This window comes from Hypomesus nipponensis, chromosome 21 (genome assembly GCF_054491055.1).
Source record: "Hypomesus nipponensis isolate SF chromosome 21, ASM5449105v1, whole genome shotgun sequence".
In the NCBI taxonomy this organism is placed as follows: Eukaryota; Metazoa; Chordata; class Actinopteri; order Osmeriformes; family Osmeridae; genus Hypomesus; species Hypomesus nipponensis.
Genome location: NC_140381.1, coordinates 3202501 through 3217437, shown reverse-complemented (window position 1 = coordinate 3217437; position 14937 = coordinate 3202501). Strand labels below are relative to the sequence as shown.

The following is a 14937-nucleotide window of genomic DNA, read 5'->3' as shown; positions in this document are numbered from 1 at the left end:
GAGAGGGGCATAGAAAGGGTGTGGGGGAGTACCACACAAAAGGGGGAGGGAGGAGAAGGGCTGGGGCCATTTATCCAAAGGAAAGAGACTCGGCCACCTCAGGGATGTGATCCCAGGGACATGCAGGAGGTGGGGAGGGGGGGAGAGCGCTTAGAGCTCTCTCTCTCTCTGGTACAGAGAGAGTACAATGACCAACCAGGTGATGAACAGTCAACCTGTCTGCCTGTCGGTCTGTCTGTTGGTCTGTCTGTTGGTCTGCGTTGTTATGAACAGTGTTCTCATGTTTTGTTACATGCGTGTCTTTATGTGAATGTATGTTGTAAGTTTTAGGTCTTAGGTTTGTCTGTTAGGAGAAATTGTGCCTTGCAGAATAAACTATACTACACATGCTAACTTTAATTGCTCATAATTTGGGGAGGGAGGGAGGGAGGGAGGGAGGGAGGGAGGGAGGGAGGGAGGGAGGGAGGGAGGGAGGGAGGGAGGGAGGGAGGGAGGGAGGGAGGGAGGGAGGGAGGGAGGGAGGGAGGGAGGGAGGGAGGGAGGGAGGGAGGGAGGGAGGGAGGGAGGGAGGGAGGGAGGGAGGGTTTTCCTCACCTCATAAAACATCACATTACAAAAAGATGATTAACCTCTTTAGTTGAAATGGCTTCAGTGTTCTAACTGCTCTTATCGTAGACATTCACTGGAGTCAAGTGTGGACAGATAACTACTAAGTCTAGACAGATGATTTGCGTAAGAACTGTGGGCGAAGCAGATGGGTGCAATGTTATGAAATGTAGTTTGTAATCCAATATAACTTCCAGTTTTATGTTAACAATTGATATTGGGCACTGCCTGAAAAGACCTGCGGCAATGGTAAGCAAGGCCGTAATCATCATACATATATTAATTTGCCCCCCTAACCCCCCCCCCCCCCCCCCCCCCCAATGTTGACTCCACGGCTACGGCCTTGTAGTAAAGTATACCGTATTGCACGTGCCGACGTTTGTTCTTATAATTATACAATACACCACATAAATAGGGACTAAACAATGCAGTTTGTTTCTGTAGACACATGAGATAGTCGTTAATTAGCAGTTCGGCCTCCGTCTCAATCAGTTTGTTTGTGTGTGCAGATTTCCACATCAAAACAGCCCATCCGTCTCCATGGCTCCGCCAAAAGAAAGGCTCTTTTCCTCCCCTGTGTCTCCCAGACATAGTTCGACACAAATCACTCGTCTCCGTTTTTGTTAGCCTTCAGTTCTGAGGCGGTTACGTGGAAATAATGTGTCCTCGTTGTCTCCACCAAGCTTCCGCATGTTTTCCTTCAAACCCTCCCTCCCTCGATTATACTCGGACCCCGTCTCCAGCTCACGAGCATCTCTCTTGTCTCTCCCAGTCCCTGTTTTTGTCAATTATCGTATTTATGCGTTCTGAATGTCTTTGCCCTGTAGGAAAGATCTAGGGCTGGCGGAGAAATGCAGTTCAGAGATGTCGAGGTGGGTCTCTTAACCCACAGAAGACCGAACGCTTTTTAAATGTCCCAAACACTTTCAGTATTTGATTGTGTGTGCGGATGGGCGTGGATATCCCAGGGAGAGAAACGTAGGGTTATGGGAGGAGCAACTCGTAACATAAAATAACAAAATATTGAGGCTTTCATGAACATACTATACATCTACGGACACTAGTGTGTCGGCTAGTCGGCCACCACACTGGCACGGATTATGATGTTGGGTTCATGTGTATCAATCCAGTCCCTTCACACACGATGGGATTCTAGTATACATGGCAGGCTGCCCAGCAACGTTGCTCTCGCTCTCTCCCCCTCGCTCTCTCTCTCGCTCTCTCCCCATTGCTCTCTCGCTCGCTCCCCCTTGCTCTTTCCGTGTTTACAATTTCGCCTTTATTTCAACCGGCCCCAGAGCCCCCGTCAGTGCCCCCCCGCCCCGTCCACTCTCACTCCGTCCTCTGTGATAACCAAACCCACGCGGGGAGGAGCTGCCTGTCCCGTCTTATGCCTCCCCCCTCCAGGCGCGCTCTCCCCCACTACTCATTACTGGCCGAGAATGAAAAAGAAAGCGGGTAAACGGCACAAGAGAGGAGTCTGTTTCTTACGCGAGCGGAAAGGCGTCACGTTCGATGCAGGGGCGCTGTTGAATGAGGCTGAGGAGAAGGACCGCTGCCCTGCAGATAACGGCGAGAGCTCGAGATAGAGAGGGGTGGGGGAGAGAAGACAAGAGGAGGAAGCGGCGACGGCGAGTCATAAAAACGTCAAAAGCGGTGTAACCGTGGAGGACGACACAGCGATTTCCTGTCTCTCTCATCACCTCAGCCGGTGGATGGATAGGCTAACCTATTCCTTCTGCACCGATGATCTGACCGGCCGCTCGAGCGGATTCGTGTTCCGTGCGCGCCACCAATATCGGTACCCTTTTCTCTCCTCGGTTTTCCTTCATTAGCTAGAATAACGGTACATCGACATTCAAACGAGGGGAGATCGAGACTAGCGAACGAACGGGCAGATCACCGGATTTAATCACCGGAATCTACCCCATCCTAGGGTAACGGGAGAAGAACCGTGGGTTTTCCTCGGTAAAAAACCGCACAGCCTCAACCAGGGCGATGCAGCTGTGCAATAAAATAACTATGTAACAGTCAGGACGGAGACCCCGGTTCTTTGTGCACCGACAGGGTATCGCCACCGGATTGGAATGGAATAGATTTGCGATAACCCAACAACAAAACGGCGACGACCAGAAAGGGTTCATATCGTCTATGACCATCAAGAGACATCCAACACAGGCGATGGGTGAGATACGGTTGCTTTTTGGATGGTTTGCAAAAAACAGGGGTGGGGGGACTTGGTTTGTTGAAAGACGGCTCAAGACCTCTGTCAATGCACTTGTCTTACTGCAACGTCGGCACCGTGTGATGTGTGTGATAGCATCTTATGAAGGTAAAGTTGGTCGAGATGTAGCCTATCCATGCCAAGGGGGCATATGACGGTCTCTGTCCTGAACGGCAATGTAACCTGTAAACGATCCTGTAATCATTTGCTGTTTGGCATTATTTAGCCCAGACTTTTTAGAATGCAAATCCACTATCAATCTTCCTCTCCTTTGGATTCTACCCGCGTGCAGTTGTTTAATAACGTTGCAGATGTTTCGTGCCTCCTAAGCGATAAGTGGAGGTTGTATTTCCCCATGACCGACAGAGGCGACATACGGTTAAAAGACACAAACACACGCACCCACACATTAATGGAGGCCCATATTTGAATACTTGTAAACATGCTGTCATATACGATCCGTCTTGAGCTTGGCCTGTTTTGTGTTTCGACCCGAACATACATTCCCTGCGTTGCCAACATCATACTTAAAGGTCGTGTGCGCATGAGCCAGCAAAGGCATATGGTTAGACCTTGCGTTGTTTTTTAGTTTTTTTTTTACTTCCCGGGAACGCAGATGCAGCTCGTGCTCATGACCAGATCAATTTCACCACCTAATCGGTTGGCTGAAAGACCGAACGGCCAGCTGCCTTATCTCTACCAGTGCTAAATCAATACCCTATTCCATCTGTCGGTGGGCTGGGCACGTGGGAGGGGGCGCGAGAGTCTCAAGGCGGTGACTAACTTGATCTACCGTGTGTTGCGATGGAGCGGAAGGGTAGGGATGACGGGAGAGGTGAGGGGGAAGAAACAAAATAGAAGCTGAGACAGGGAGAGGGCAAGGATGGAGGGGTGATGACGAGCTAAAGAGAGCAAGAGGAGGCCCAAAGAAAGTCGAATTTCAGCTCAGCCGAGTTCAAACACATAATAGCACATATTTAAACGTTCACACACACACACACACAAACACACACACACAAGCACTCTCTATCACTGTTTCTCACTTTCTTTTCAATATATGTATCTTACTCTTTCCCTCTCCCCCCCCCCTCTATCTCTCTATCTCACTCTGTCTCTATCTAGTTCTCTCTCTCTCCCCCCTCTCCCCCCCCTCTTTCTCTCTCTCTCTCTCTGTCCCCCCTCTTTCCCTCACCCCTCTCTCTCTCTCTCTCTCTCTCTCTCTCTCTCTCTCTCTCTCTCTCTCTCTGTGTCTCTGTCTCTCTCTCCTCCTGTTCTCCAGTCATTCAATTCACATGACTGTCCTGGCACGGTCTCTGTAGGGCTCATATCGTGGAGGCTGAAAGGAGGATAGAGGGAAAGGCTTGCCCTTCTTTTGTCTCTTTTCTTTTCTTGTAGTTTCTCCTCCTCTTGTTCCCTCAGTTCTATCACCTTCTTCTCTTTTCCCATCTTCTATTGGCTTCCCTTCCTGTTCCCACCGGGCATCCTGTTTTGAGACCACTCCTAATGATGAGGGCTCCGTATAAGGCCTGCAGGTCTCTAGATGGCCGTGCTGGAGGGGACGCCAGCAGCAGGGCCCCAACAGGTTCACGGTTCCGATCCAAAGGTCTGACTTCGGGGTGCATATGGTTATGTCCTCTGGTGTGTGTTTTCTCTGGTGTGTATATCTCTCCCCTTCCTCTCTTTTCTCACACCCAGTAACACACACACACACTCACTTATTAATAAGGGTTAAATAAATAGTTAACTAGTGTCTGTTCCAAGCAGTCTCACACACGCGCAGTCGCGCATACACAGCCGTGTGAAAAAAAAAGTAGGCCCACACAAACTGATGAAGGTCTGCCTGGAAAGGAGGGAGGGAGGGATGGAGGGAGGGAGGGAGGGAGGGAGGGAGGGAGGGAGGGAGGGAGGGAGGGAGGGAGGGAGGGAGGGGAGGGAGGGAGGGAGGGAGGGGAAGAGAGGAGGAGAAGAGAGGAGAGAGGGAGGAAAGAAGGAGAAGAGAGAAGGAGAGAGGGAGGAAAGAAGGAGAAGAGAGGAGGAGAGAGGGAGGAAGGAAGGAAGGAAGGAAGGAAGGAAGGAAGGAAGGAAGAAGAGAAAACAGAGAAAGAGGAAGGAAGGAGGAAAACAGCTGGAGACAGATCTGTGTGTCCTGTACGCTGCATGACAGGGCTGTGTGGTTGTCATGTGTGTGCGTGTGTGAAGGAGGGGGTTGTGTAGGTAAGTGTTCGCTGGCTTGAGAAAGATGACGTTAAAAGTCTCAAACCTTCGCAACCATTGGGATCTGAGCTACTCATTTGCACACTTTCACTGACTGACTCACACTGTCGCCCCCCCCCCCCCCCACCACTACCCCCCCATCAAGGTCTCAAGAGCGCTAGTCATTGTGAGAGTTGGTTGTTGAATTTGAATTCCTGTTAGGGGAATCTGAGTACAGCTGTCAATGTCACTGCTGGAGGAAAGGCGAGGATGAAGAGGGGAGAGAAGGAGGGATGAAGAGGGGAGAGAAGGAAGGATGAAGGAGGAGGGAAGAAAGAGAGGAGCAATGGAAGAGTGGAGAAAATAAAGACAGCAATTGGTCAAAGATCAAGCGAGTCTCTCTCTCTCTCTCTCTTTATTCCTCCCTGTCTTCTTTGTCCATTTTTATTTTCCTCCTTACCCGCCCCCACCCCCACCCCTACATACACACACTCTCTCTCATAATCTATTCATCCCTTGTTTCCTTCCTTGCTTCCTTCCTCCTTCTGGGCTTGTCCCAGAGCCCAGCAGAGTTTACCAGCAGGCTAAAATAGACACTATCATTCTTGGTGGCTTTCAGTCTGGCACCAGTCCTGACAGCCCTCCCTCTCTCTCTCTCTCTCTCCCTCCCCCTCTCTCTCTCTCTCTCTCTCTCTCTCTCTCTCTCTCTCTCTCTCTCTCTCCCAAAGTTGCTACACTCAGTCTGTCTTTTGTCTGTCAGCTCAGTGTCACCTTACCAGGCCTGTCCTGCCATGCCCTCACCTACAGGAGCGGGTGGTTGGCCCTGACCTGTTTGCGACCCCACATGTGTTAATGGAGGCCATAATCTGGAGCATACCATCTCAGAGGCTGGGGGGGGGAAGGGGGCGGGGGGGCTGTGGCGATGACACTCCAATGAGAAGTACCTTTGTAAAACGCGCGCAGTACATGCACCACCAACAGCACAAGCCCTTACACAAGCTCACTTTTGCTGTTGTAAGCATGTGCCTCTCAAAATATGCAGATTCACAAACACCTACACTCCTGTTGGCGCAGATTTCCACACACACACACACACACACACACACATCACTTCCTGTTGTGAGACTGGGGGGTGGCAGCGTGATGAGCCTCGTCTCAGTACACTAGCTGCTACAGCATGTTCTAGAATGTCCTGCATGGCACATTCTACCCACTGAATACATTACATTTACATTTAGTCATTTAGCGACTTACAGTAAGTACAGGGACATTCCTCCTGAGGCAAGTAGGGTGAAGTGCCTTGCCCAAGGACACAACTTCATTCGGCACGGCTGGAAATTGAACCGGCAACCTTCATATAACTATCCCGATTCCCTAACCGCTGAGCCACCTGACTCCCCGAATAGAGAAAGAGAGAAGGGGAAATAGAGAGAATGAGGGAGGGAGGAAATGAGAGACAATGAGAGAGAGAAAGAAAGTGAGAGTTGAAAGGAACCCAGTCTGTAGAAATATTCCGTGCTTTGTATTCAACGGAGAGTCTCATTCCGTCTGTTTGTTGAGACTGACTTTGACTAGATCAATGAAGGGGGAGAGAGAGACAGAGAGAGGGGGATGAAATAAAAGGGGGAGACCAAAGAGAGGTGTAAAAGATTGTGCAGCTGTTGGCTATCCCCAGCCAACCTTCCATTTCTGTGCTAGAAGCAGTAAAGGAGAAAGGGAGGGAGAGATAGAGAGAGATAGAGGATGGCAGAGATGGATGGAGTGAGAGGGACGGAAGGGGAGGGGGGGAGTAGCATTTTCATCAGGATTATGCCAGACTGGGACATCTCATCTGTGGCTGTGAAGCTGTGTTGACAGAAACCTTCTCTGAGGGACGGAGAGCCAGAGGGGGTCTCTCTCCCGCCCTGGGTACCCAGGACAGATGCACCTTCTCTGGGGCTTTGCAGTGTCCTGTCTTCCAGGTTAACCACTGGCTGACAGCATGGGGGTTACTCGTACAATTCACAATAGTGTATGTGTTAGAGAGGAGTGTTGTTAGAGGGGTGTTATTGTCACTTCTGCACACACACACATACACACATACTCTCTCTCTCTCTTACACACACACACACACACACACACACACACACACACACACACACACACACACACACACACACACACACACACACACACACACACACACACACAGCATCTTCTTGGAAGACATGTCCTCATCTTACAGTATAAAAGAAGCCAGGTGTTGATTGAGTTCCTGGAGGCCTTGTCATGCTCTGGTGTCATCAGATCCTAGTGTTCTCTTCTCAGGTGGGACACACACCTGTGAGACACCTGTACGCACTCTGCAGGCTCCCTGGCCCCTGACACACAGAGGTGTGATATCACCACTGTGTGTGTGTGTGTGTGTGTGTGTGTGTGTGTGAATTGGATAATGTATTGTAGGAAGATACGGTGAGATCAGGTGATGCTTGAAAGGTGTGTGTGTGTGTGTGTTGGAAGGAGGGGTGTGTTTATTTGCATAGTTTCCAGGTTTCCTTGTACTTGACAGGTATTAACGACACACGTCCTTGTAGTGTACACACGTCCCCGTAGTGTACACATACCACACATAGACACACTGTCTTTACTGACAGAATGTCGTTGTAGTGTCTCGCACAGGAAACCAAAGACAGGTTTCAACAGCACTCAGACTGGAGACTTAAACCAAATAACTATCTGGACCACAGAGGCTTCTGGGGTATTTGACTTCACAGAGTCAAATCTGACTAGGCAAACACTGCCATTAACATTTCAGCAGACAATCGTACGTTTGAATGGTGCATGTTGAAAGTAAGGCAGAAGGTCTAGGATCAAGATGTGCCAACAGGATTTTGTTGGTCAGAGTCAAGGAACAGTCTGTATTTACACTCATGACACACTTACAGAAACACTGTCTCGTTAGAAACACCACATGTAAATTTACATTTGGAAATGAGTTTACATCTGTTTCTAGACAGAACCTCAGACTGTAAACTTGTGCCTGGTTGTTGTGATGTTACGTAAGTGTTACGTACGGTGTGTTTACGGGTAGAATCTTGTTTGTGCATGTGTGAGGAGTTTCTGTTGAGATCGAGGGAGTGAGAAGGCGAGTGTTATAACTGGTTATTTCCAGTGAAGGGGCTCAATGGACACACACACACATACACACGCACACACATACACACACACACTCACACAGGCTGACATAGAGGGCTTTATGCCGGAGTCAGAAGGTAGAAACAGAGGGAGAATAGATGTTATTGTGCTGCTCAACTATCCCATGCATGGAGACACATAGCCTAGCCAGTCTCACACACACACACACACACACTCGCACAGCACACACACACCCAGCACACACACCCAGTACACACACAAAAGACACAGTTTCTCTTCTTGCTTTGGCCCACGATTGACCTCACCGTGCACCTACACACACACACACGGCACACACACACACACACACACCATAACAACCAACATGGACACCGGTACACAATGAGGGTATTTTATAATAGTCAACAGGCATCTTGGGTTACCAATACAGGCAATGTGTGTGCAATGCAGTGCACAAACACACACACACACACACACACACACTTCCTTTGCAATCACCGCTGTAAACACAAATACATGCAGATGAAACACTCCATCACTAACATCTGGTTACCTGCTGGAAGTGTCCTCTTCATACCCCACAGTTGTGTTCGTGTTTTGATGTTTGACGTCTTTTAAGGTGAAAACAAAAGGTTAGTCAGTTGTTAAGTTAATGAGTGAAACACAAGAGATGGCTGTCTGTGAGTGATCTTTTGGTTGAGTGGTCAGGTTTTTGTGTGTGTCTTCATGTGTGCGCGTGTTTGTGTGTGTCTATGTGTTGTATACACACACACACACATGCACACACATGCACGCAAGGAACAAGGAAGAAGCGCTCCAGATGAACGGCATGCTACGAGGAAGCGCTCCAGATGAACGCCATGCTACGAGGAAGCGCTCCAGATGACCGCCATGCTACGAGGAAGCGCTCCAGATGAACGCCATGCCACGAGGAAGCGCTCCAGATGACCGCCATGCTACGAGGAAGCGCTCCTGATGAACGCCATGCTACGAGGAAGCGCTCCAGATGACCGCCATGCTACGAGGAAGCGCTCCAGATGATGCCATGCTACGAGGAAGCGCTCCAGATAAACGCCATGCTACGAGGAAGCGCTCCAGATGACCGCCATGCTACGAGGAAGCGCTCCAGAAAGCTAGCAGTGCAGGTTCACATCACTTCTTCATGGTCAAAGAGACATACGGAGGATGTTTTTGCCAATGTTGAGGTGTTTGTAAAGATCGTGTTCTGTTTTGGTGCGTAGGTGTGTTTTGGTGTGTGGGTGTGTGTGGGTGTATCGACGAGAATGCAGGTGCCAATTTAGTTCAGGAAATGTTGTCAAACGTGAGTTTGTCTTTCATGCAAATGGTTGGCGATCCTGAGAGTAGGGTACTGAAGACCTGGAGCTGGTTCTGTTTGTCCTGAGAGTAGGGTACTGAAGACCTGGAGCTGGTTCTGTTTGTCCTGAGAGTAGGGTACTGAAGACCTGGAGCTGGTTCTGTTTGTCCTGAGAGTAGGGTACTGAAGACCTGGAGCTGGTTCTGTTTGTCCTGAGAGTAGGGTACTGAAGACCTGGAGCTGGTTCTGTTTGTCCTGAGAGTAGGGTACTGAAGACCTGGAGCTGGTTCTGTTTGTCCTGAGAGTAGGGTACTGAAGACCTGGAGCTGGTTCTGTTTGACCGTTGGAGCAGGTTCCTAGTCGCATCATAGCAACTTAACGGTCTGGTTAGGGCTCGACATTAAGGCTTATCCGCTTGTCCGGGACAAGTGGATTTTTTGTAGGGCAAGTGGAAGAGAACTTTACTTGTCCCACTGGACAAGTTAAAACGCGAACTAAATAAAATGAATTGTTATAGTACTTCACGTTATGTTCCAATTATTACGTCTATTTTACAGAATTTATTTGACCGAATCCTGCATTAGCAAAACACAAAATAAGTGGCTTCGTCCCAAGATCTCTACAGACCGTGCAGCTAATTTAATGCTAAACACTTGAATGGGGGCTTATTACTTGAAAGAGGAATTATTTACTGTGACATCTCAATTACACCATCAGGGCTTAAAAAACTGTGACTTGCTCAAGTAGGCAAATGGCTAGTAGAACATTTCATAATAAATTCAGTAAATCAAGCAACGCTGTAAGACCCAGTGAAATGTTATACATTGCAAACTAACGTTCGCTAGCTTTGCTACAACATTGGCTAACTCTACTTTGGTAGGCTATCCTCAGTATTTGCAAGCTATCTAAACTTATACTGTATCTAAAATATGAGAAATGGCCGCGAGACAAGCTTTCACAGGTGTTCGCGTGTCTATGTTGCTTCACTCCGTGGGCCTGCACCTCGTCCATTACTGTTTACAACGTTAGCAGAACTACTTGGTTTGCGTTGCCTTCTCAGCGTGAGAAGTACAAGGTTTGGTGTGAGAGCGTCTGAGCAGGGGCGATTCTAGGATCAGACCTCTCGGGGTGCTCAGTCCCCAATTAGAATGTGACATGAATACAGTGCCTTGCAAAGGTGCTAAACCCCCTTCCTAATATAAATCCCTAATTTCACTTGATAACAATTAATACATTTATGTATTATTATGCAAAATATTGAATGAATGAAAAAACTAAGGATGTCCCTTTCTTCATGAACTACCAGCATCAAATAATAATAAAGAATAATATATATATTTTTTTAATTATTTACTTGAGCACCCCTAAAAAGGGTTTAAAATCACCACTGGTGTATAACCTACTTTACAGTTGAATATTAGCTGATATTTAACTACATACATTTAACCAATACAAATGCTGCTAAAGCTTGCTAGGTACACCACTGCCGACGCAAGCAAACGAGAAACGTCAACACAATTTTAAAAAATATATAAAATAATGAATCTTTACCCGGACAAGTAACTTTTGTGTCTGGACAAGTGAAACATTAATGTACTTGTCCAAAGGACAAGTGCCTCAAAAAGTTAATGCCCTGAGTTCTCAAGTGTACTGTAATTTCCTGTGTGTGTGTCTGTGTGACAGAAATGGATTGAGCAATCAGGTCTCATAGCTGGGTGTGTGTGTGCGTGCGTGTGTGCACACCATAATCACCTCTATTCAGTGTAACTCAGGAGTGTCATCCTCACTTTTATTTGCGCATCGTTAACAGGGCTCTTTCCAGGTCTTAACGAGCCCTAACGAGCCCTAACGAGCTGCCTCCAACCTAACATCTCACACTCAACTTTGCCCCCACGTCGCAGACTGGAGAATCAACCGGTCATCTCCGTTTGTCTCTTACTCCCTCTTCCTTTTATCTCTCTAATTACTCATTTCTCCCCCCCCCCTCTCTCTCTCTCTCTCTCTCTCTCTCTCTCTCTCTCTCTCTCTCTCTCTCTCTCTCTCTTTCTCTCTTTCCTGTCTCTCCTTTAATTTGAAACAGTTAGTTTTCTGAAACTATGTCTGGCGAAGCAGAAATCTTGCAGAGTTTTAATTTTTCGCTTTCTGAACCCCCCCCCCCCCCCCCTTGAAGCATAAAGTGAGGGATAGAGAGGAGGGGGTAGTGGGGGAAAGAGAGAGAGAAAGGGGAGTGGGGCGTAGAGGAAGAGGGGGTAGGGAAAGAGAGATAGAGAGGGGGGAGAGACAGAGAGGGTTGTTAGGAATGGGGGGGGGGGAGAAAAGGAAGAGAAAAGGTTGGAGAGAACAGTGTTTGTGTGTGTGTGTGTGTGTGTGTTTGTGTGTGTGTGTGTGTGTTTGTGTGTGTGTGTGTGTGTGTGTGTGTCTCTCTCTCTCTGGGAGGGTTAGCCCAGGGCCCGGCAGAAACACACAAACAGCTCCGGGGTATTTACGTTTCCCTGTCTTGTTTGACAGTCTAACTAGTTGTCAACACTAGCATTTCCTGTTGTCATGCTTGCAAGGCACGTAGCAGTTACAGATGAAATTCTCATTGACAAACTAACCCCATGGTTTACACACAAACTGGCTGGGGCACCTGAATATGACTCGAACGACTGCTATTCTTTTCTACTTCCTGATTCCCAACAACAAAGCAGTCACCTACTTATAAAGGTTTAGTGACTGAGGTGAGCCGTTATAAAGAGGATGTGAAACTGTGGTCAGGTAGAGATCCACATCACATGCTGTCTGTGTGTGTGTGTGTCTGTGTGTGTGTCTGAGAACCTGCCTGCATGTGATGTGTTTGTGCATGTCTTCACGCATGCTTGTGTGTGTGTGTCTGTGTGTGCACATGTGTGTGTGTCTGTGTCCATGCCTGGGCCAGTTAAGCACAGCTTGAGTCATGAAGTTTGTCTCTCCTCATATGACCTTGCAGCAAGAACAGACCTGCTTTGCACACACACGCACACACACACATCCTCACGTGCGCACACACATACACGATATGTATTCACCACCCAGAAACACAAACACACCAGCACACACACACAGTCTGGCTGCTGGGCGTGTCTGTTTTACAGTCTGTGGATTGAGCACCACGGTGACCGTGACGATATTTTCAAAAATGTCACAAAAATAAGTGCTGAAGGGAAGAACCATAAGAGCATGTAGTTAAGCAAGTTACAAGTAAACAACATGAATCTCTAAGTGCAAGTGTACCTGTAGAAAACAGACAGAAAAAATAAAAATAAACAGCCACACAGGCAAGCAGACAGAGACAGGCAGACAGACAGACAGACAGACAGGCAGGCAGGCAGACAGGCAGACAGACAGACAGACAGACAGACAGACAGACAGACAGGCAGGCAGGCAGGCAGGCAGGCAGGCAGGCAGGCAGGCAGGCAGGCAGGCAGAGACAGGCAGACAGACAGACAGACAGACAGACAGACAGACAGACAGACAGACAGGCAGGCAGGCAGACAGGCAGACAGACAGACAGATAGAGAGGCAGACAGAGAGGCAGACACAGACAGGCAGGCAGACAGAGAGGCAGACAGACAGGCAGACAGAGAGGCAGACAGACAGAGAGGCAGACAGAGAGGCAGACAGAGAGGCAGACAGACAGGCAGACAGAGAGGCAGACAGACAGGCAGGCAGAGAGGCAGACAGACAGACAGACAGACAGACAGACAGACAGACAGACAGACAGACAGGCAGGCAGACAGAGAGGCAGACAGAGAGGCAGACAGACAGACAGGCAGACAGAGAGGCAGACAGAGACAGACAGACAGACAGGCAGACATAGAGGCAGACAGACAGGAAGACAGAGAGGCAGACAGACAGACAGACAGAGAGGCAGACAGAGAGGCAGACAGACAGACAGGCAGACAGAGAGGCAGACAGACAGGCAGACAGACAGAGAGGCAGACAGACAGGAAGACAAGAGAGAGGCAGACAAGACAGACAGAGGGGAGGGGCAGACAGACAGGCAGGCAGAGAGCAGAGGCAGACAGAGAGGCAGGAACAGAACAAGAGAGAGGCAGACGAGAGAAACAAACAAGACAGACAGACAGACAGGCAGGCAGACAGAGAGGCAGACAGAGAGGCAGGCAGACAGAGAGGCAGACAGACAGACAGACAGACAGGCAGAGAGGCAGAGAGGCAGAGAGGCAGACAGAGACAGACAGACAGACAGACAGGCAGGCAGACAGAGAGGCAGACAGAGAGGCAGACAGACAGACAGGCAGACAGAGAGGCAGACAGAGAACAGACAGGCAGACAGACAGACAGGCAGACAGAGAGGCAGGCAGACAGAGAGGCAGACAGACAGACAGACAGACAGACAGACAGACAGACAGGCAGACAGACAGGCAGACAGACAGGCAGACAGAGACAGACAGGCAGACAGACAGACAGACAGACAGGCAGACAGAGAGGCAGACAGAGACAGACAGACAGACAGACAGACAGGTTGTTTGACCATGACAAGCCAACAGAGACATCCTTGTGTCTGCTCTGTGTGGCCTGTAAACTAAGAAGCTGTGCTTCTCATCACACACACACACACACACACACAAACACACTTGATTCTCCCACAGTGTCACAACAGGGTTTGAAATGTGGGGGGAGGGGGAGGGGGGGCTGACTCTCTCCATAAGTCTAGAGGGACAACCAGTAATAATTCCTTTTTAGTTTGGGCTGTTCAAAATGTTCAAATTTCAAACGAGAGATTTCATTTCATTGCCTTATTATTTAAAGTTACATAACCTTGCAACTGTGGGGACAGTAGATTCAACATAGCCACCAACATGAACCCCTCTGACGTGTGCGTGTGTGTGTATGTGGGGGGGGGGGGGGGGGGAGATAGAGTTACAAGAGTCATACAGAGTGGGTAAATCCAGGCACACACACAACCAGGAACAGCCCATCTGACAGATACGCTTGTTTTTAAAGCACTGCTCTTACTGATAGCTGCTAATGGCTATAACAGGGGCAGTTCTAGGAAGAGAGAAAGAGAGAGGGATACTAGCCTCTTTCGGAACTTCACTGGAATGGTAGAAATGCAGGGAACACTCTCGTTCCCTCTCTCTCCCCCCTCTCTCTCTCTATCTCTCTCTCTCTCTCTCTCTCTCTCTCTCTCTCTCTCTCTCTCTCTCTCTCTCTGGAACAACTCCCTCCCCCCCCGGTTGATGTAAACATCCAGGGGGAGCAGATGCCAGAGCCAACATGGATCACTTCTCTCCTCCATATCTTCCAGTTTCCTAGTGAACAGTGGGGTTACACAGCAACTGGCCCGGCTGAGCCTCCAACTCCTTACACTGCTCCGAGGGGTTCACTCCCCTTCTAATGGATTGGAGCCATCTGTGGGTGTGTGGGTGTGTGTGTGTGTGTGTGATTGGAGTGTGCAGGACATGGATTTGAGTCTTAACCT

General features: G+C 48.9%; 1 protein-coding gene across 1 annotated transcript in view; it reads left to right on the top strand.

The window, feature by feature from the left end:
• Positions 1-2034: 2034 nt before the first annotated feature.
• mgat3b (beta-1,4-mannosyl-glycoprotein 4-beta-N-acetylglucosaminyltransferase b) overlaps positions 2035-14937 on the top strand; it is a 24361-nt gene continuing 11458 nt past the window's right edge. The window contains exon 1 of the mRNA XM_084685505.1: positions 2035-2791. The gene's annotated coding sequence lies outside the window, so the exon portion shown is untranslated. The remainder of the gene's footprint in view (positions 2792-14937) is intronic.